Raw genomic sequence first — 24,553 nt, 5'->3', positions numbered from 1 at the left:
GAGAAACTAAATAGAAATACTGATAACATAGACCAAAAATGGGAGAATATTAAACATGCCGTAATGCTGGCAGGGAGAGAAAATGTAACACCGAAAGAAAGGAAACATAAAGAATGGATGAATGAGGAAATACTACAGTTGATGTGTGAAAGAAGGGTACACAAAACAAATAATCCGATAAGATACAAAGAAACAGATAAACTGATAAAAAAGAAAATAAGAGAAGCTAGAGAAAGATGGCTAAGTGAGCAATGCCAGGAGTTGGAACAACTGGAGCGAAAAAATGACTTTTTTAATGTAAATAAAAAGATTAAAGAAATTCCGGTCCTGATGAAATTCCCGTAGAACTGCTCAAACTTATGGACGATGAATCTATTAAAATACTCCTAGATCTATTTAACACAATATATAGAACTGGAATAATACCTAGGGAATGGCTCCGTTCGACCTTTATACTACTGCCAAAAAAGGCAAATACAAGGGAATGCTGCGAATATCGTACGATAGCTTTGATGAGTCATGCTCTAAAACATTTCCTGAAAATAATCCATAATAGGATCTATAGGAAATTAGACGTAGACATCAGTAACACTCAGATGGGATTCAGAAAAGGGCTGGGTACAAGGGAGGCTCTGTTTGCAATGAAAGTTCTCTCACAGAGATGCTTAGACATGAACCAAGAAATTTACACCTGCTTTATTGATTTCGAAAAGGCCTTTGACAAAGTACAACATGAACCACTAAGACAAATTCTAATAAAGAAAAATATAGACAGCCGAGATATTCGAATTATATGCAACCTATATTGGAATCAAACAGCAAATGTGAAGGTTGAGGGTAGGCTAACAGAAGAAATTCAAATCCGTCGAGGAGTCCGGCAGGGATGCATCTTGTCGCCACTTTTATTTAATCTGTATAGTGAAGCTTTCTGTGAACAAGCACTCGAGGAAGAAGATCTTGGTCTGATAATAAATGGTGAGACGATCAACAATATAAGGTATGCTGACGATACGGTTCTCCTAACGAGAACGCTAGTAGAACTACAACATCTCGTTTAAAGTCTCAATATATACTGTAACAGTTACGGCTTGAAAATTAATTTGAAAAAAAACTAAATTTATGGTAATCACGAAATCAAAGAACATCAGAGCTAATCTTGTAATAGACAATACAACGATTGAGCGTGTGTCCTGTTATAAATATCTAGGTGCTTGGATCACAGACGATACTGATCAAACAAAAGAGATTTGATGTAGAATAGAAATCGCTAGATCAGTCTTTAATAGAATGCGCAAACTCTTTTGCAATCGTGATATCAATATAAAGCTACGAATACGAATGCTGCGGTGTTATGTCTTTTCTACCCTGTTGTATGGAGTAGAGGCTTGGACACTAAAACAGTTGACCACAAACCACAGATGGACCGCGTCACTAACACGCAAGTACTCCAAACACTTAAAGCATCACATGTTGTTTACGAGATACCATGTATTAACTGTGAAGGTGTCTGTATCGGTCAAACTAGTCAACTGCTTCAATCCAGAATTCGCTCTCACAAATATGACAAGAACAACGTCACTGCGCTCACAAAACATGAAAGTGAGAAGAAGCATAAATTTGATTTTGAAAACATCAAAGTTTTAAAAACAGAACAAAAATAAGAGGGAGATATACGAATCAATAGAAATAAAATGAATACCAACGCAATAAATGACAAAAAAAGATACACAAAAACTAAATAAAATATATTTCAATCTGATAAATAATAATAAATATAACACCATAAAAAGCTCTTAAAGTCATAACATATCTCCATTTTACCTTTTTCGAAAATATCAATGATACGCTTATATAAAAATAATTATATACTAATGACAGTAAACCATGAGATATCAGATATCAACTTTTATTTGTCAGTTCATTAATGTCTGCTTCCCGTTTTACGTTTTGGTAAGTCATATATATACATATTTTACAATAACTGTTTGTCTTATACATGTACATTTTAGAATCTTGACAAAGGCAAGGGTTTCCTGCCGAAACGTTGATTGCAATGAAAATTAAAATCTAGTTCCATATGTAATATGTATATATAGATATATATATATATATATATATATATATATATATATATATATCTATATATATATATATATATATATATATATATATATATATATATATATATATATATATAATCAATCTCATCGAAAAAAAAGACACGAAGATATAGTTTATTAGAATCCATAAAAAAGGTGGCATATCAGTCCGAAAAAACCACTACTAATAGATCAAATTTTTACCATCAGCTAACTATTGGAAAAAAATATTTGGAATACAAATAAAGAACTACACCAGTTGTTTATAGACTTTCGACAAGCGTATGATAGTTTCGTAAGTTGTAGTGTGTGGATGGCCGTAAAAAATATAGGGGTATCTAGTAAGTTTATTACCTTAACAAAAATATGTATCGATAATTCAATAGCTAATGTCAAAATAGAAAACACCACAAAAACCTTCTTTCTCACCAACGTATTAAATTTAATGTATATAAAGAAATGAATTCAATAAACTCATGAGCGTCCCTGGAGTCCAATTGAGTACGCTAGACTTTCAAGACCCCCCACATATTATTGTTTTAAATGGTAGTAAATCACCCAGGCAGTGCGGTTTCAAAAACAACAGGAACACGGTGGATGCACTGATGGAAGTCTTCCGGGAAATGCGCGGGATGGGAGTTAAACAGAGGTGGGCAATTCTAGTGTTGCTTGACGCCCGGAATGCCTTCAATACATTAAAATGGATATTTATGGCCATTAAAATGGCCATTAATTAGGGCTTTACGATAGAGAATATGTCCGAGGTACTCGATGAGTTTGTTCTCCGACTATCTGTCAGAGAAAAAAATTGTGGTAGAAAGTAGAGTGGTGGTTGATGTGATGGCTAAAGTGCCGCAGGGGTCGGTCCTAGGACTCACACAGAATGGATAACAATCCATGAGCTAGAACTGGCTGCGTGTAAGACCGAGGCTATAGTTCTCAAAGGATTAAAGAAAAGCAAAAAAAAAATAACATTCGAATGGGTAGGAACGTGAGTGTTTCTAAAGAAATGCGTGAGGTATTAAGAGGTGACTCTGAGACAATACGGAAGGTGGGAGAGCACGTAAAAGGCGCTAACTTAAAGAGCTGCGGTGAGATCGGCCGCGTTGGTACAGATCATGCTTAACATCAGGGAGCCTAAAAGTGAGAGGAGAGGTTCCTTTATTATGTTGTGCAATCGATCGTCCTCTACACTGCGCTTGTCTGGAGTACTGCAGTTTTAACAAAAGCGTACAGAAAGCAGCTAACCCGAGAAGATATGAAGAGTATATTGAGGGGGGCATGTGTCTATAAAAAGTCTTTGCCAAGGCGCTGGGAGTTATTACCGGAGAATATACAAAAGAAGAAATGACATAGCAACAGAACATATAAGAATAAAAAATGATGAAAGGGAGATATCCATAATAGTATGGCAAGAGGAATGGAACAAGATGAGAAGGGTGGCGCAGTGGACGAAGTCGCTGATTTTAAATCTGAGAAGATGGATGGACTGCGGACATCGGCGTTTGGATTACTTCCTTACGCAGATGCTCACAGAATATGGTGACTTCAAATCATACCTTTACAGATTTGGAAAGGCAATAAATGTCAAATGCCTATACTGAGAAATATTGGACACCCTCTCGCACACTTTATTGGTATGCAATAGATGGACAGATGAGAGGAGCCTGCTTAAGAGAGAGCTAGAAAGTAGGGTGTTGGGATGTAAGTTGTAGTTAAATATTGGAATGTATCTAAATGTTGCCTGTAAGCTATAGTTGTGGTTTTCTTATTGCTTTATGGTAGCAACCATGTTGCACTCCATACGTGGTGCACCATGTGGTTTAGTATGTCCCACCAAACGGGGAATAAGAAAAATTGGAATTTAAAAAAAAAACAAAAAACTATAATAAGATATTTGTGTAAGCGACAGCATAAATTTAAAATATTGCCTTACATGAGATTTTACAAGAATTCAAAGATATATAAAAAATAAAAACAAAGAAAATAATTGGAATTGGTAAGAAAATCAAATTAATATAATTATTAAATAACTATTTGGTTAACATTATTTAAATAAAAGATTTTACATACTTGCATAAAATTTGAACACAAACTTTGTGGTTTAGAGAGGTTAGGTTATGTCAAAAAAAAATATTATAAAACGACACTGAGTATTGGTGAAAATAAATATTAAGAAATTGTCTATTTACCCCATTGGAGATTTAATCAATAAAAAATGAATTTAGGAACATTGCCACTTTAAATAGAAGACAGAGTTACATGAAGAATGTTTTCCTTCTATTATTTTGACGTGAAACTGACATACGGAAGTCAAGAGTTACAAACAGGCAAATAAACGTTGTATCGACTTAGTAGATGGGGGTGATATAACAAAAATAAAAGGAAATAGAACATAAATAAATGAAAGTAGGAATAAAGAATAACGATAAAATAGAATATTTTGTTTATTAATGAATAATAATAATTTAATATTGAATATTAAACCTATAACATGAAATTTTAAGTTTTGGCAACAAATATGAGACCTTTTAAATGTGTATAAAAAATGCAGAAGTTAAACTGTTACAAAACAATCGCATCTCACTTAAAATGAAGACGATATTGGGTGGAATTGGTATCTGAAGTTTTGTAGTTGGTCAAATCGAAAAAAAGCAGTTTTAAACGTTTTAGATTGTGTGCTAAAAAAAGTATAGCGGTTGGTATTGAAGTACATCTAGACTTCACCGACCTAGAAAAGGCGTATAATATAGTTCCAAGACTTAAATTGTGACAAGCTTTACAACAACTCGGCATTAGTCCATACCTTTTAGGAATATTCACAGAAGTATACAATGATAACACTACTAGTTTTCTGAAAATCGGAAATAGACTATCAGAGCCAATAAAAGTAAGTAAAGGACTAAGACAAGGATGTAGTATGTCATCCTTACTCTTTAATTTATAGAATAAGACAGCCCTACAAAATTGAACAAACCACTGCCAGGGAATGGGAATCTCTATAGGAAATGACATTCTGTTCTCCCTGAACTTTGCGGATGACCAAGTCGTCCTAGCTCAAGATTCTTATGATCTAGAATTTATGATAAAGCATCTATACAAGGAATATATAAAATGGAGGTTACGTGTCAGCATGACGAAAACAGAATATTAAGTTATCAATTCAGAGGCAAGTTTTGAAGTATTGATAGACGAGGATGTGTAAATAAAACAAGTGGAAAAATTTAAATATTCAGGTACAATAATTGATAAAAAGGGCTTGGGAGAAACCGAAATTAAACATCGAATTATTCAGGGCCTAAAATTGTAGGATGTCTGAACTCCTTATGGTAGGATCGCAACATTTCCAAAAGAAACAAAAAAAGAATAGGGCAAATCACGGTTGAATAAGATCTTTGTTATGGCTCTAAAGTATGAACAATTAATGCAGACCTAAAGAGAAGATTGTTGGCAGATGAAATTAGTTATTTAAGAAGAAGTGCTAGATCATCAAGGCTGGAAAGGAAGACCAACAAATCTATAAGAAATAACATGTATGTTAAACGGTCATTAACAGAATAGAAAGAAGACGTTTAAAATAGTTTGGATAACTATTGAGAATGCCTGACAAACGTTGGCCCCAAAAACCTTACAGGTGGAAGCTCCCTGGAAGAAGAAAAAGAGGTAGACCTCGACGCTCATGGAATAAAGGAATTAGAAGAGCAACGGAATCGAGGGTTTCGTTTTCAAAATGTATTGTATTTACAAGATGGATTCCTGTAATATATATATATATATATATATATATATATATATATATATATATATATATATATATATATATATATAGATCGTTTGTAATGTGAAGGTTTTAAGGCATAATTCAAATGCCTCACATTTATTGCAAAACTATGAAACTAAAAATTCATGCTATAGCTTTTAAAGACTATACTCTACCAATGGAAATTCCACAGCCACCGGTTAATGAAAGTAATAAATTTTATTGATCTCATGGGAATCATAAAAAATGGCAAAAATATTATAACGTTTATTTATTTAACACATTTATAAAAACTGATTTTATTTACGGCAAAATACAAATATTACATACCAAATCTGCACTCTTCATCTTTAAAACAGAATTTGATCTTTGACGACAGGATACTCTGATCAAAAGATAATAGAATTTTTACCATCGAAATTTGTTCGAAAAAAAATTTATTTCGCGCACATAACCGTCAACACGATCGCTGGTCGCTTCAAGCATTATTTCTGAGAGAATGGTTGATTCTACATAAAATGTGCTAATAAGCATTTTTATTTTTATTTAAAATTATATCAGCTACATTTTTTATTTGAAATTATTTTCTTTATATGACGTATAAATCCTTGGTAAAACGGTAAGTTTTTATACTAGTTTTATACAATGTTATTTAATTCTATTTTTATTGTATTTACTGATACCATATTTTAGCATATCCTGAAGAAGCAAATAAATTTTGCGAAAGCTTGATTAAAGAACAAAGAGTTTCACTTTCCTGCCCTATTAATGACTGCAACCTCAAAATAAAACTATATTATATATATATATATATATATATATATATATATATATATATATATATATATATATATATATATATATATATATATATATATAACGGCGTGACACAGCAATGGGTACACGCGGATTCGTGTAAAACTGTTGTCCTAATAGCCTCGAGACACAACAGTGGAGTCACGCCCTGATAAAAATAGTTTACCTCCGCTAATGGTAAGAAAGGGGATTTTGCTGGCTATTGACTGTTCACTCAGTGTCTAGGTCTAGGTAGGTGTTTAGTGTGTTTCTATATAATATTGATTGCAGACAGAGTTGCTTTTATTGTTTAGTATCGGGATTCAAAATTAGGTCAAAGCGATGTCTTACGACTCAGAACAAAACAGGTTACTTCGTATTTGGCAGGTTAGTGTTTTTTATGCTTATTGTGTGTTTTATTTAAATAAGAATCTTTTACTCTAGAAAGTTTTATCACATGAAAATGATCAACAAAGTTTGTTTGACGAGTCATATGCTGAATATGCTCCAAATAGCGATGATTCATCTGAAAGTTCCGATGACAATTTAGACTATCCATAATATGCTGTTAAACGACGTAAAATCACAGGTAGTTTATTGAGACAGCAAAACAAAAGTATTAATGGTTCTGATATTGCCACTAGTTCTGAGAGGGCCAAGGTTCATGACAAATTCAACGACATAGTTGCAAGTACGTCCGCAAATAAAAGTTTTTTTGAAAAATACAAAGATCCAGAGAAAGAAACAGTCAAATATGTTTTAAATGATGAAAATGACGTAGCTGAGCGTGACAGTTAAAATCCAACTTGGAAAAATATAACCGGTAAATATTTGAAAAACTTCCCTTTCATTGTCGTTGATATGTCAATATCCGTCGATAGAGTGTTATTGGTCACTAAATCCGCTGTACTTCAAGAGCGTTATGTCGCGAAATCGTGTTCAATTGATTCTAAAGATGTGACATTTTCATAACAATAAAGAAACAAGCAACGGGAGGTTGCAGAAGATATCACCACTTCTACTGAAACTCAATAAAACATTTCAAGAACCATACCAAAAGAGTCACTATGTATAGATGAAACTATTGTACCATTTAGTGGGCGATTAAGCTTTAGACATTTTATTAAAAACAAACGTCACAAATTTGGAATGAAACTCTATAAGCTATGTTTAGAAAAGGGATACACTTATCACCTTTTAGTATACTGCGGTCAGGACAAAGTCGAGGGAAAGTCGTCGTCTGCAAATGTTGTCTTCAATCTTGCAGATAAGTTATTGAATGTAGGACGGACTATATATACGAACAACTATTACACAAGTGTAGATTTAGCTCAACAATTATTAGAAAAGAAGACCACCTGGTAGGTACACTTCGATCTAACCGTAAGCACAATCCCCAAGAAGTCATTTAAAAAAAAGTCGAAACGAGGAGAAACTTTAGCCGCAGAACACTCATCTGGTATTGTGCTACAGAAGTGGAAGGATAAACGGGACGTCCTTATTCTCAGTACAAAACATACTAGTGAACTCGAGAAAATCAAGTACGGTAACAAAGAAACTGAAAAACCGTTAGCAGTTATTGATTATAATAAACACAAAGCCTACATTGATCTCTCAAATCAAATGAAGGCCTACAGTACTTGTCTTAGACGAGGGGTAAAGTGGTATCGAAAGCTTGCCATAGAACTTTTGATTGGAACTGCTCTGGTAAATGCCCATATTGTGTACCTTGAAGTAACTAACAGCAAAATTAGTATCACCCGGTTTAGAGAAATAATCATATCAAAGCTTCTAAATTTCGAAACCACCACATCTGTAAGCATCTGTTGCACAACCTGTGCAACAGATGCTTACAGATGCTGGTCGAAACCATCGAGGAAGATGTTCTGCATGTTATGAAAAACTCCAAAGAGAATTTGAGCGTATTTATGCTCAAGCTAATACACCCAAAACCAAAATGAGATGTATTCAGTGTGTCAAAAACTATTGCATGTCATGTTTTTTTGACGACTTACATCAATCTTAAAAATTATTGTTTTCTTTTGAAATATTTCAACTTTTTTATAGAAAATTATTACTTTTGTGAATTTGTCAGAATAAAGTTTTATTTACGTATATGTATTACTTGCATAATACAAATAATAAGCTATTTTGGACATGTGCTTCGAAGAAATGGTCTTGAAAAACTTACCATTCAGGGAAAATTAGAAGGCAAAAGAAATAGAGGTAGATCTTCCACACGATACGCGGACCATATTGTTGCTACCATTGGCGCTCCATTGTAACAATGTGCTAGAATGGCAGAAGATAGAAAAACGTGGAGGAACATTGGAAAATTTAGCTAATAGCTTCATGATATCACGATACCTGCATCAGGTCAACGACTAAGAAGAAGAAGAAGATTACTTGCATATCAAAACACAAACAACTATTATCTCTTATCATATTCATATGTACAAATTTTCAGAGTCCGCATATACCAGCCGCGTGTAGCCACAGTAAAATCTCAGAAGTGAAGGCCAAATAGATTTTCAGCTCCTAACAGCCACTATTTATTTTTCCATATAAAAACTACACAGGTGTGACTTATTTAGGGCACATGCGGCTGATAAATGTATACTGGACCGAGACTCATATATGGGTACACGCGGCTACTCCAATAAATTGTCTGAGACCCAAGGTTGGGTACTGGATCTTTCTTCCTTTATCACCTAGTAATGTCAAGAGTAACCTTCTATAGCATTAATACTAGGAGTTTTGTTTTTCTTTAACGACTAATAGCATGTTATATTTTGGCCTCTTTGGAATGATAAATTAGTAAAAAATACAACCTCGTCGTTTCTGTATCTATCTTAGTATTAGTTTCGCCACGTTTCTAGTATTTTAATAGTGTCGATATTATGATAGCAACACAACTTTCATGCTAACGCTGTTTATAGTCATTTATTAGTTTATAGCTCTATCAATCTTAGTAATTTTAATTTTGAAGAATATTAAAATTTCACTTTAGTATATTTAAACGTGTTTTGACATAAAAGTTTTAATTTCCTTTTAGGTAAATCTTTAAGTTTCTAATATATTAGTGTTTACAGTTTGTGTAGAGCTAAACACATAAAGAAGTTCATACGAGAACTATAAGCGTGTTATATACCTAGCTATCAAAACTTCACGGTGTATTAAACTATCAAGGTTCCCATAAAAATAACACTAAAGTTAGTATTCACTGATAGTTAACCGGATACAACGAGCAGTAAAATAAACGAATCTGTCTAAAAGTTCTCTCTAAATTTACCGGTTTTAGACTTATTACGTATTTTGAGTGGAATTATAAGCTGCTTGGAAATTGCTTGGGGCAATTAAAGACAAATAAAGAATTGCTTAAAATGTTTTTTCACAGCAATATTAGTTAACAGTGTTATATAAAATTGAAGAATGTTCTGTCGAAAATAATTGTTTTAACTTGTATATAAGTAGAATAACCAAATGTTCTGCAAAATCTGTAAAAAAATTTGATGTATTTTTATTTAACTGAGAAATGGCTGATTTTTAGAATTTTGCGAAATTATATTGTTACCCATTGGCAAACAACGTTATTGGTGGGTCGTTCTATGGTTAAACTTACATTGGATGCCGCACCATAATCTGGGTTCTTTCAGTGCGCGCCAACCGCTTACGGAAGTGCAGAGCATGTAGACGTGAATTAACGCCATTGGCGTCTGGTAAAATTAAAATGCTAATTTAGTTAGGTAATGTCGGTATACTCCATTCCACGAATATACGATTGTTTTAAATTCGGTTTAAGGTATCGATTTAAATGGTCCAATGTGCTGAATTGTACAATAGTAAATTCTCCTCATTTCTTAAAATACTGTTGACAGATATAAACCTTAGAACAGTAGTTGTAATTCAGATTTTGAAGTATATAATTACTATCATTCAGTTTACCATTGTAAACAGGTTGGTTTTTAAATTAAGCGATTTAAATGAATTGTAACAATACTTAAGTGATTAAATAGTGTAATTTATTAAGTCGAATATTCAATTAGTATTAAAAAAAAATCAAAAAAATTATTGCCTTATTTTCCTAATCTCCTAAAACTATCATCAACCATCATATTCACAGCCATAATCACTGTCGTCGCTGTCCCCATTCGGATGGTAAATTATAACAGGATTAACTGCTTCGATGCGACCTTCACAGATCCACCATTCTTCAATTGAGTCCTTTTTTACACTTTTTTCCCAAATTTCAGGAGTGGCAATATCCAATGCTTGTTACCATGTTTCTAAGACTGCCTGGTCACTGTAACCCTTGTATCCAATATGGTTATCATAATATGTTATAATATGTTTTACATATCCCCCAAATATATTTAATTGGATTGAATTGGCAAGGATAGGGCGGTAGTCTTAACACACGATGTCCAAAGCTATGTATAATTTCGTCTACTATATATATATATATATATATATATATATATATATATATATATATATATATATATATATATATATATATAAATATATATATATATATATATATATATATATATATATATATTGTTATGATGTATTGTTTGTTTGAATGATGAGCAATGAGTATTTTTAATAATATAATATATAGGGTTTTTATCGCGGTTCTCAAAGAATTAGTTTGTAAGTACTTTTTTAAATTATCTTTATTAGATCTACTATGAAACACACATATATATCTAAACTAGCTAATGTAAATTTAAAATAAACTATCTTTAAATTGAAATTCTTATGAAACTAATTAAATTCTATAGACAATGTAAAATTTAAACAAACTATCTTCAAAATTGAAATTGTTATGACACTAACTAAATTATATTAACAAAATTTTTGTACCTTTCTGTCACTGAATGCCTAAATGAACTGTTTTCCACTATATAGATTTTAATCACTACTCAAATGTCTTCTTCTCAGTTCTTCTTCTGTTATCCTTGTTTTTATGAAATTACTTTTTCCAATTATCAGCTTCCACCAATTTAAGATATTTTTCTTCACAGCATTTATAAACCACCAAGCAAACCAGCAAATAGCATTTATATTTATTCTTCTTTTCTATATACCAATATCCAATCACCAAATATATTATTTAATTTTAATATTCAATTAATACTTCTTCCATTATCCAATTATCATTTATACATAACATAATTTTTAATCTTCAATATTATTTTCTTTATACTGTTTCTTAATATTGATTTAACTCACTATATTGAACAATTGTAACTGATTGACTGCCTCTAACTAATTTTCATACTAAAAAACTGATTGACTAACTGAATGGACTTTCTTACTAAAGTTTCTGACTGACTGACCTTTTTGAATCCAAATCACCGGGTATTTATATCTTTTTGGATGTTCCAGAAAGAACCATCTGGTAAGAAATCATGTTCCATTTGTTCTATTAAATACATGTCTGAATTTTCTGGAACAAACCATTTCGCAAACAAGGCCATCTCCGGTGATCTAGAGAATTCCATACTTTTCTATTAATAATTTTGTTGACATTTAGGCTTTTCAGATCAGAATATACACTTAAATCAATAACTTAACATTCTAATTTAATAAACTACACATTTTATTATTATAACCCCACTTTATATTCGTAATAATTCTTAATTTCTATCTGTCACTTCAAAAGTATGTATATCTGGTTGCCTAATCACATGGCTCACTTAAATATATTTACAACATTAAAATACAACTTTTTACAATTATTATATGCTAATTTCTTAAAAATGCCCTCACATAAATAATTTTTATTAAATTCTCTAGTATATAACTTCTTAAAATAACCAAATACTTTTAATATCTAATGTTATCTAGTAGTGTAACTTATAAATTATTTTCTATAAACACCAATCATATCAATATATATATATATATATATATATATATATATATATATATATATATATATATATATATATATATATAATATATGTTTGGTTGTACATGACTTTTAGCTAACGTGAGTACTTAAGTCTTACAGTATTGAGGAAATGTAATATTCTTCGTCTCTATTCTTCGTTAACCATTTTTTTATTTTATCGACGGTCCAGGTGTTTATTGGTTGCTTATTTAAAATTTCCGAATTGCACGCAGCATTATCCAGTACTATAACGGATGGTTCATGTAAACTTGGCAACAGTTTTTCTTTCAACAATTTCAGAAACATCTCCGTATTCATATTGCATGATAATCGGCTGATTTTGATTTTGATTTTGAAAACACAAGATCTACTCCCTCAATAAAACCATGTTTTCCGCCTGCATGCACTATAATATATCTTTTTCTCTCGTTGTCGATGTGTTTTATAGATTTTATACTTTCGTCCTCCTAAATTCGTTTAATACCGCCTTTAGCAAAAATACATGTTTCGTCTAAATAAACGAAGAAGGAACATTGTTTTTTTAAATTTGTTATAATTTATTAAAAATGTTATTCTTTTGTGAACGACACTAGCTCTTTCACACAAAGCCTTTTTATTGTCTTTCTTTTTGAACTTAAAGCCAATCTGTCTTAAAACTCTCCAGAGACTTGTTCTGAAAATTTCAATATATTTCTTTTTGCAAAACCAGCTTTAGTTTTGTTCCACTAATACAGAGTGCATCACACACACGTTGATGTACGGACTGAACTGGTCGCAAAGGGCCTCGTTGGTTTTCTCAGCAGTAAAATCAGAAAGTACATTAAACATAACGTTGTCTACATCTAAAGCACGTCTCGGCATTTTTGGCTTCAATAAACAAATACACTACACTAAACTCTCCCTTAACGGACACCTATCTTTACCGGACGTATAGAATGTATAGAAAAAATAACTAAAGTACCTACATACTGTTTTTTTTTTATTTAAATTAACGTATATCAGCATTAAAGCCATTGACACGGTTACAAAAGTAAGGATTACAGTCTATTAAAATAAAATTACAATGTTAGCAAAATGGTGAAAAAACAATATCTATATGGCGCAGTATATCTGACAGTCTTTAAGAAACATTATCCCATTGTTTAGGTTACTTTTATAACTAAAAGTGGCGGTTATGTTTTTATCCGGTTTATGTTGTTTTCGTGTATTGGTATATAGCTGGCACTCAACTAATATGTGCTTCACGGTGATACGGGTATTGCAGGTATGTCGGGTAATGTCCAATTCTTAATATTCTTATAACAACTTTGTCGCTTCTAGAAAGTGCTGGTAGTTTTAAGGAAATAATTCTCAGTTGAATATTACGACGTTTTGAGTTCGTTCTGTCTCAGAGGTTTTGCAGGGTCTCACACACATTTGTTTGACTATATGTTGCAAATTGGCCCCAAGTTGAATACTTTCTATATGTACATCAGAACAGGCTGCCTTTGTAGCTGCTTGATTTGCATTTTTATTTGCTGCAATACCCACGTGTGATTGAGTCCAAATATTGCTAACCGATACGTCTCTATCTTTTAATTGGTGGCATCATTATCATTCAGCCTCAAGAGTCCACTGCTGAACATAGTCTTCTTCCTCATGTTTCCAACCCCGTCTATCTTGCGCCGCTCTCATCCAGTTTTTATTGAGTCTTCTTAAATCGTCAGTCCATCTTGTAGGTGGTCGACCGACGCTTCTCTTGTCTTCCCTTGGCCTCCATTCCAATAACCTCTTTCTCCATCGCCCATCTGTTATTCTGGCTATGTGTCCTGCCCATCTCCATTTTAGTCTGGCTATCTTCTCGATGATGTCAGTCACTCTGGTTCTTCTCCTGATGTCTTCGTTGGTTATTCTGTCTCGCAGAGTTATTCCTAACATGGACCGCTCCATTCTTCTCTGCGTGACTCTCAGTTTGGTAGCTGCTGCTTTTGTTAAGGTAAGTGTTTCTGCTCCGTACGTCAAGACTGGGAGGACGCACTGATCAAATACCTTTCTCTTTAGGCATGTGGGCAGCTCACTTTTAACAGTTTCTCTCAGTTTTCCAAATGCTTCCCACCCAAGGCCGATTCTTCTCTTTAGTTCATGAGTCTGGTTATCCCTGCCAATCATAATTTCATGTCCCAGATATTTATATCTATCTACGAGTTCTATTTCTTTCCCACCAATACTGATGTTCTGGTTGGGTACCAAATTGGTCATGCTTTTTGTTTTCGAGATATTTATATGTAAACCTACACTTTCTGTAGCCACAACGAGTTCCTGTACCATCTCTCTTGCCATACCTAGATCTTCAGCTATTATAAGTATATCATCGGCGAAACGTAAGTTGTTTAGATATTCTCCATCTATTTTTATTCCCTTTGTCATCCAATCCAAACTCTTAAAAGCTTGTTCTAGCAACGTATTAAAAAGTTTAGGTGGCATGCGTTGTGAATATTTTGGATTATTGGGTTTTGATTGAAAATATTATTGGTGGATAGGATGGATGATAATGAGTCAGTGTAGATTGCGATGTTTTTACTTTTGTTGATTGGACAATTAAGTGCTTTCATGATAGCATATAGTTCGTCTGTGTAGCTGCTACAGTGATATGGATGACGGTAGGTAGTTATAACTTCTTTATTGGTAGTGACAGAAAAACCAACCTGATTTTCAACTTTCAAAGCGTCTGTGTAGATGATTGAGTTATACTGTTTAGTTTGGATGAGTTTTAGGAAGGATGACTTTAGGACGAAACTAGGAGCTTCTTTTCTGTTATATGTTGAAAGTCTGGTATTTACAGTGGGCAACGTTATTGTCCACGGTCAAGTATTAGAGAATAATATTGTTATCAAATCAAATCGCAGTTGATTCCAGCGCACACCGTCGACGTACACAGCTATCGGTCTGCAGTGTGCGCAGCTCAGCAGAATCTAACAAACCGTTCTCATAGAGAACCATTTCTTTGAATTTGATGAACGTGCGCGGCGTTCGACTGACTGTGAATTATGCATCGCTCACTGTTTCAACAAACGATAGATTAACAAACAAACTGGATAGTTATCAGCCTTGGAAGGAGACAGGATTTGAAAGAGGTTATGGAAGAATAGATCATATACAAGTAATAAGAACACTTATTTAAAAAATTAAACGAATAAAATATAAAACTCTCGTAGATTACGAAAAGGCATTTGACTCCATGGAAATTTGGAACATCCTTAACGCCTTAAGCAACAATAGAATTGATTACCCATATAGAAAAATCATTAGTTATGTATATGATAATGCAACATCACAAGTAAAAACAGGAAGAAAAACGTAAAAAATAAAACTACAGAGAGGGGTTAAACAAAAAGATTCTATCTCACCCAAGCTATTTACTTTAGCTCTAGAAGATATGTTCCGAACATTAGAATGGAAAAATAAAGGAGTGACGATAGACGGCGAAAACCTGAATCACATAAGCCTGAGATTTGCTAATAATGTTGCGTTAAAAGCAAAAGACAGAGAAGAATTGCAGGAAATGCTATTGAAAGTCAAAAGAAATAGGACTAAAAACAAATCTAACAGAAACTAAAATCTAACAAACAAATCTCTAGATATAACTGAGGATATAACTCTGGCAATAATATCATAGAAAACAGACAATAGTGTACAAACTCCAAATGACTCAGAGAGCTGTGGAATGTAGAATGCTCAACAATAAGCTCAGCGATCTCAAGTCCAATGAAGAAACAAGAAGACGAACAAAAATTATAGATGTTATCCAACCGATTGTCATGGTAAAATGGAACTGGACAGGACACATAGGAAGAATGGAAGACAACCGTTGAACGAAGCAGATAATTAAATGGCAACCAAGAGCAAACAAGAGAAGTAGAGATAAACCTCAAATCAGATGAATTGATGACATCAAGCAAATAACTAGTCACGAATGGATGCAAAAAACAACAAACGGAAATGAATAAATATACCTTAGGAAGGATTATATTCGACGATGGATAAAATAGCTTTCGATGATATTGATGATGATATATTATTTATTATACCTATATATTGAATATATATATATATATATATATATATATATATATATATATATATATATATATATATATATATATATATATATATATATATATAACACTAGCAAAAGAATAACAAGGCTTTACGTCGTAAAGATCGTGCACTGACGCTATCTCTATGAAGGCATTTTATTAGGTCAAATTAAAGGACATTATCCACGTATTGTACGCAAGAGAGATAGCTCTAGGAATAATAAAAACGATTGAAAGTATCTACCAAAATAATACAATATAAGTTAAAGTAGAAGAAGAAATAACAGACCCTCTTATATCTGACAATGGAGTGAGACAGGTAGATTTCTTGAGTCCTCTACTGCTTAACTTGATTATGGATGAAATAATAAAAAAAGTAAAAATTATAAAAGGATACCAAATGGAAAAAACGCAGCTTATAATAATCTGCTATGCAGATGACGCAAGATTACTCTCTCAGAGTGAAGATCATTAAAAACGCATCCTGCATCAGTTTAATATTACCGCCAGAAAATTTCCCCAAAAAAGACAAAATTTGTGGTAATAACAGTAAACTTACTAAGATGTAAATTGGAGGTGGGAGATCAAATAGTAGAACAAGTGATAGAGGTTAAATATCTAGGCATCACAGTCTCTAGCTACGAAAAGCTAAAAAGAGAAGTGGAAGATCAAGTGAATAGAGCAAACAGAGCTGCAGGTTGCCTAAATGAAACAATATGGAAAAATAAAAATATCGGAACAGAATAGAAAGGCAGAATTTACAAAACAGTCATCATACCAATGATGACATACGCGGCAAAAACACGACCTGACACAGAGAGGACATAAAATATGTTAGAAACACCGAAGATTAAAAATTAATAGTAAAACACTATAAGACAGAGCTACAAGTACAGATATACGACGTATAAGCAAGATGAAGAACATCAAACACTAAGTAAGAAATAGAAGAGGAGAATGAAAGAATCATATAAGCTGAAAAGCTTTATGACAACAAATAGAGTAGTAAAGTCGGCAAGAGACGGTTCCCCAATAGAAAGATGATCAGTAGAAAGACTATGTAAACAATAAAACGATAATTTACTGAAAACACACTGTTTTCCGTTTTTGCAGTTTTTCTGGGGTTCAAAAATTGATATTCTTAGCAAAATTAAGCTTGTTCGTATGATTTTCAGAGTATCATCTTCCTGTTGGACGACTAAACTATAGAAAACAAGGAGGATTTGATTAGATAATTCATAGATGCACTTGAAATATATGAAGAATTTTGCATGAAACTGGAGCGAGTAACGAAATACATTCTTAACTTCAGGTTGTTGTAGAACGCTTTTAGTTTTATTATTATCATTATTTTTTAATCTCTACCCGTTATCCTTGATAATATTATTTTCAGTTCACTACTTGTACCAAATAATCAGGTAAAATGCCAATGTTAACTAGTTAAAATAATTAAATAATGGCTATATATTGTATTAAAATTATTTGAAAATGAGTTTCAATAGGTTTGGTCTAATATACAATTATCCGTATACATTTTAAAATGTTTATTTCAAAATATAAACAAGTGGTAAACTGAAGCATTGATGCTGCAATTTCCACATAGATAAAATAACAATGAATTATGTTGGGAAATGCAATCGTGGTTTTAATAAATTTTGTAGAAAAGTCTTTGGCAAATATTTGTTATATTATTAATTAAATTAATATTGTTTTACCGGCCCGTTATAAAAATATTACTCTAATTTTAATGACGTAATTTTATGATAATCACGTTTAAATTTTTTGGTGTATAACCATTTCATATAGTGAACACAAATATAATAAAGTAGTATATTCGTCTTTCTTAGTTTTTTCCTTTTCAGATATCGCTGTTTCTTACTCTTCCTTGCCACTCATTTTAGTTCTTCGCATCTTTTTTATTTAAAATATCCCCTGCAAAGCTATTTGCCACACAGTTTTCTCTATTTTACCCTTTGATTTTTTTCCACCTCTCTTTATCTCAACTTCTAACAAATTTATCCTCTTTCCACATAGTATGACTAGACCACACCATTGTAGTCTTTGTTCTTTAATCTTTTTTGATACTTTAGTCACCCTGTCTCTTTCCTTAATCACGTCTTTCCTAATATTATCCCCTTTGGTCTTCTTAAACCTCTACCGTAACCTTTCTTCCCTTACTTTTCTTCCTTTACTTTTTAGTACATTCAGAATAATATTAAACTAGTAGAAACTCATTTACGTACTATTTGAAAGTTTAAGACTAACACAAACACAAGAGCTGAAAATGTTGACACAAATTTAATCATCAATGACCAAAACTTCGAAGCAGTCAAAGAGTTCATATATCTAGGGACATCGGTTAACCCCAATAATAACAAATCTGAGGAAATAAAAAGGCGAATAATAATTGCAAATAGATGTTATCATGGTCTATCAAAGTACTTAGCTAACAAACGTCTGTCTCAAAAAACTCGTATAAGGCTGTATAGAACACTGATAGTCCCCGTTCTCACATATGGATCAGAGGCATGGACGCTAACGAGAACAGATGAATCCGCTCTATCCATTTTTGAAAGAAAGGTGCTACGCAAGATATTCGGAGCGGTCTGTGAGAACGGAATATGGAGGCGTAGATATAACCTTGAACTGCAGAATATCTACAAGCATACGTTTGGTGGTAAAGATATTACCACTATAATTAAGCGAAACCGCCTGCAGTGGGCAGGACATGTAGCCCGGGCGCCTGAGTCAAATATGATAAAAAATATTCTAACAGCGCAACCCGTGGGAATAAGAAGACGGGGTAGACCAAAGCTGAGGTGGATGGACGGGGTAACACAAGATGCCAAGAAGATCGGAGTCGGCAACTGGAAAATGCAAGCGAGGGACAGAATAGAATGGCGTAGAAAGCTTGAGAAGGTCGAGGCACTGTAGCACCAAGATGATGATGAAAGTTTAAGATAATTTTGTATCGTTGAGTAATAAAATAATATAAATTATTAAGTTTTCAGTGTAGATATAAATATGTAGTGTAGATATAAAAATAAAATGTAAAAGTAAAAGTGTTATTGTGCTGTAATAAATTAAAATAAGTGTACTTAAATTAAAGACTAATTAAATTAATAAAAAAAAAATAAATAAAAATATTACAATAGCTTTATGGAAAAAATGGCGTTAAATAACTGGGAGGCACCATGAATCAAGGCCTAACGTTTACGCCACATGTATTATCCGATGCAACACAATTCGGATGGAATTGTCCAGATTAGAAGACTGGGCCAATATCAAGCACATAATGACTGTACTACCTTAATGCTGTAACGAAGAGTCACCCTTAGTCTTTCGTTACGTTAGGTTCAATTTTAAATTCTATCCAAAGTTTAATAGTTATTTAACCAATAACTGTATGAATAAGGGCGATTAACAATTAAGATATTTTCGATAATATTCGAGATTGTTAATCGCCATTTTAATTCACTTTCCAGAAATAAAGATATCTTAGTTTAAATTTTTATTTACTTAACGATAAGCAACAATTTTTTCAGCTTTCAATAACTTTATTCAAAGTTCAATTTACCTTAGTGGTAGTTTTATTATTGTAAACATTAATATTCGAAATAGTACAATTACTGAAATTAAAGGAAGGTATTGATAAATGATTATCTGCTGTATAGCATTTTGACAAATTTATATTTGTCTTTTTAGACCTCTGTAAATTCTGTGATAAAATAAAAAGCGGTGGTGCTGAACGAAGTACTTTGACAAGGTTTAGTGGTATTTTTTCCCAAGAGTTTTTCAGCCGTCTTAAGTTTATTCTGCATCTATATAACCTTCTGCTACAGCAGTCGATTTCCAGCCACCCAGTGTTTTAATAGCTGAAAAGTCTGCACCACTGTCACACAGTATTGAGGCAGAGAAACGTCTAAAACAATGCCCAGTGTAGAGATGCGGGTGCTCTAATTTTAAGAATTTAACAATAACGGAAGGAATTTTGGAAAACGTATTTATGCCAACCGGCTGTGTGGAACATTTGTTATTTTTATAAAAAACGAAAAATCGTTTATGTGGTGTGTGTGTCGGTCTTAAAAAAATATAGTTTTTAATCGCATTGAGAATGGTATTTGCTTCGTTATCTACTATGGTAAATATTTTACTTGTGTGTGTTTTTGATACTTTTATTGTGACAAGAAACTTTGACCCCAAGTCGGGAACATTATTTGTTTCTAATTTCAATAGTTTGTCCTTTCTTAACGCACCAGCCACTCCGAAAATCAATGCAACCTACAAAATGAAATGTTATGAAATACGAACATTAAATATATAAACTTATTTTCCTGGTCCACCTTTATCATTAAAAACACGTCGTTCGGAGCATCAGAGATGAATTTCTGGACTTGTTCTTTTTCAAGTGTTTTTGATTCCTTTGGTACATAACCTGTTCTTTTTTTCTTGATAAACATAATTAACTTATTATATTTAGATTTATCAATGTTTGATTTTAAACTTAAGGTTGACTTTAGCATCGAATATTTGGGCTATTAGCCTTTTTTGGCAATGTTTGGAAAATATGTCAACAATGCAGATTCTGAATATCGTAATATTTTGCTCTTATCACATCATGCAATAAATTTAGCGTATGTTTTTTCGTACAACACTCTGCCTTTTTTAGCTAGTAAATTTAAAGATATTTCATTTGCTGTTTCTACCACTTCTGGTGGAGTTAAATTAAAACTCTTCGTCAATATCCATCTTTTGATTTTTCAAATACACATAAATTTAAGAAATAAAGTAAATAATGACATACAATGACAGATAGTACTAACAGCGGCTACATAATTTTAAATATTTTAGTGGGAATATAAATAGGTATATGTTTGGTTGCCTATATCACAGGTCACTGCCAATCACAGAGCGTTTAATTAATTTATCCAAGCAATGTATGTTGTGTTGCCTATAATAAGATCGTTCATTAATAGAAAATCATTCATTAATAGGTAAGGGTCATTAATCAATGATTTTGGGGGTGTTTAAATTGATCATAAATGGACGGTCGACGGAAATAGTGATTTAAGCAAGTGTATTAATAAGGGCGATTAACAATTAAGATATTTTACCGCGTAAGCGAAGCGAGCGCGTTAATGTTCGAGATTGTTAATCGCCATTTTAATTCACGAGTTCGTTACAAAACTTTTCCGTCGACCGTACTTTTCAGAAATAAGGATATCGTAGTTTAAATATTTATTTACTTAACGATAAACAACAATTTTTTCAGCTTTCGTTGACTTTATTCAAAGTTTCCTTAGTGGTAGTTTTATTATAGTAAACATTAATATTCGAAATGGTGCAATTACTGAAATTAAAGGGAGATATTGATAAATGATTATCTGCTGTATAGCATTTTGACAAATTTATATTTAATTCTTCTTGGACCTCTGTAAATTCTGTGATAGAAGAAGTTAAATTCTGGTGGAGTTAAATTAAACTCTTCGTCAATATCCATCCTTTGATTTTTAAATACACAGAATTTTAAACAATAAAGTAAATATTGACATACAATGACAGATTGTACTTCATTTTAAATTAATTTTTTAGTGGGAATATAAATAGTATATGTATATATATATATATATATATATAGTATATATATACTAAATCCAATAGAATTGTTGTGGTCTCAATTATAAAGTAATGTGAGGAAAAATAATAATTCTTCTTAATCATTTTCGACTGTTGCAGATTTAATTAAGACCGACTCTAATAATATCACAGCAGATAATTGGAAAAATTGTATAGAGAATGTCAAAAAAGTAGAAGAAAAATACTTACAGTTCCAAAACATTATAAATAGAGTAGTTGTAGATCTAAACGATAGCGATAATAGTGATACCGATTTGAATGTAGACGATAGTTAAGTTTAAAATAATTTTTTCTTTGTATTTTTTCACTATGTTAAATATATATTTTAATATAAAAGTATTTTTTATATGTATTTTTCTTTTACTTTGTAGGATTGCCGTAATTTTGATAAAATGTATTAGTTTATAAGTCAGACCATATATACAACTATACACAGAAGATAAAATCCGAAATATCTGGCAACGAACAGTAAACGCAACATAACATAACAGAGATTCATCTAGAGCCGCCAATAGAGGACTTCATTAAATACAAGATGAGACTAATTAACAGCATCATATTGCTCTCTTATCTCTCGCATGGAGACATACGTGCAGGATAAACAAAAAGAAGATACAAGCAGCCAACCATAAATGCCTAGTGGAAGCTGCAAACGTGCCCGAGTTCGTAGCATAGTAACAAAAAACACCAATATGTTGTTACTAGCTAAGTTTTTTAACATTCTAACTCTACAATTCTAAGTTACGGTAAGATCAATAATGTTTTTAATAGATAAAATATATGGTAGCTAATTATAATTTATTCTCTTTCAGCCCTGAAGAAGCCAAATTAATTCTCTTTGGCGAAAACGTTCGGCGAAACAATTGATACTCATTAGAGTCTTTCTTTGCAGATTTCCCCAATATTTAAGAGTTTACTATACCGCACCTTTATATATTACACATATATATATATATATATATATATATATATATATATATATATATATATATATATATTATATATATATATATATATATATATATATATATATATATATCACCTATGAAACTGATATACATATATATATATATATATATATATATATATATATATATATATCACCTATGAAACTGCAAATTTTGTATTAGAAATAATTTAAACCATGGATTTAAACATGGATTTTTTACTGTTGTGTTGTGTAAAATGTCGCTTGCCTCCTTTCAAGAATAAATCGAGTCATATATATATATATATATATATATATATATATATATATATATATATATATATATATATATATATATATATATATATATATATATATATATATATATATATGTCAAACATTGTCATGTCAAACAAAAAATGACAGTTTCCCTTAATCTTATACTCTTAAAAAAATATATGTGGTTTGTATTCTCAAATGGTAGATTAGTATTTTGACTTAATATTCTTTTAATGATTTTAGTCCTATTTATAAAGGTATACTTAATTCTACAGCAATATTTCCAAATAATTAAAAATCGCCTTAAAAAAGCAAGCCGCAGTATAAATTAGTTTTCTTTCGCAACAAACTATCCGTTTGAAAAATCACCTCAATTCTTGCTGAGTCTGTTTCCTCTGGCAAATACATTAGATCAGAATGAAAAGACCATCGATCACCGTCACTAACGGGCCATCAGAAATGTGGATTTCAGTTAAGAGTTCTGTCTGAAAAGATTACACAAAGAAAAGGGACCGTCGCTTCAACTTCATCAATGGGTTATTTTAACCGCATTTCTGCCTTTAGTCGAGGTAAGTGATGACTCTATTACTTCTTGAGGTTATACAACTGTGTATTTAGATCATGTTTAATCATTTTGACTTTTAAACAGAAATTTAACTGTTGCGAAATAGGAACTTTGCAGTGTTAAGTTTTTAATTAGCCTATAACTTTCGTAAATAATAAAGAGATATCGAGTTAAAATCATTATGCAAAAAAGGCACGATACTGTTAAAATTGTTAAGATTTGGTATAAAAAGATACGGTGTTTTATGTTTTGATTTACACTTTAAAAATCGTTCTGAAAATATAATTTTTTGCTATTACCATATCAATATTTCTTTGACTGAACTTTTTTAAATGATACTTAAATTATAAACTCTAAGAGCTTAACCCTATGATTCATCTTATTTTATCTAATAACTATACACTATAGCTAACAAACAACACATAACTACTATCCTCTGATCTTATATCAGTTAACGCTTTACACCAACCCAAATGCTTTTCTTCGTTTGAGTGTTTGAGTGTACTGTCTAA

General features: G+C 31.9%; 1 protein-coding gene across 1 annotated transcript in view; it reads right to left on the bottom strand.

The window, feature by feature from the left end:
* The window catches only part of LOC140441457 (lachesin-like), a 552,705-nt gene that overhangs the window by 361,687 nt on the left and 166,465 nt on the right, over positions 1-24,553 (bottom strand). The gene's annotated exons all lie outside the window — the stretch shown is intronic.

Source organism: Diabrotica undecimpunctata, chromosome 5 (assembly GCF_040954645.1).
Source record: "Diabrotica undecimpunctata isolate CICGRU chromosome 5, icDiaUnde3, whole genome shotgun sequence".
Lineage (NCBI taxonomy): Eukaryota > Metazoa > Arthropoda > Insecta > Coleoptera > Chrysomelidae > Diabrotica > Diabrotica undecimpunctata.
The sequence above is the reverse complement of the archived record's forward strand: the minus strand, read 5'-3'. Positions and strand labels throughout refer to the sequence as shown.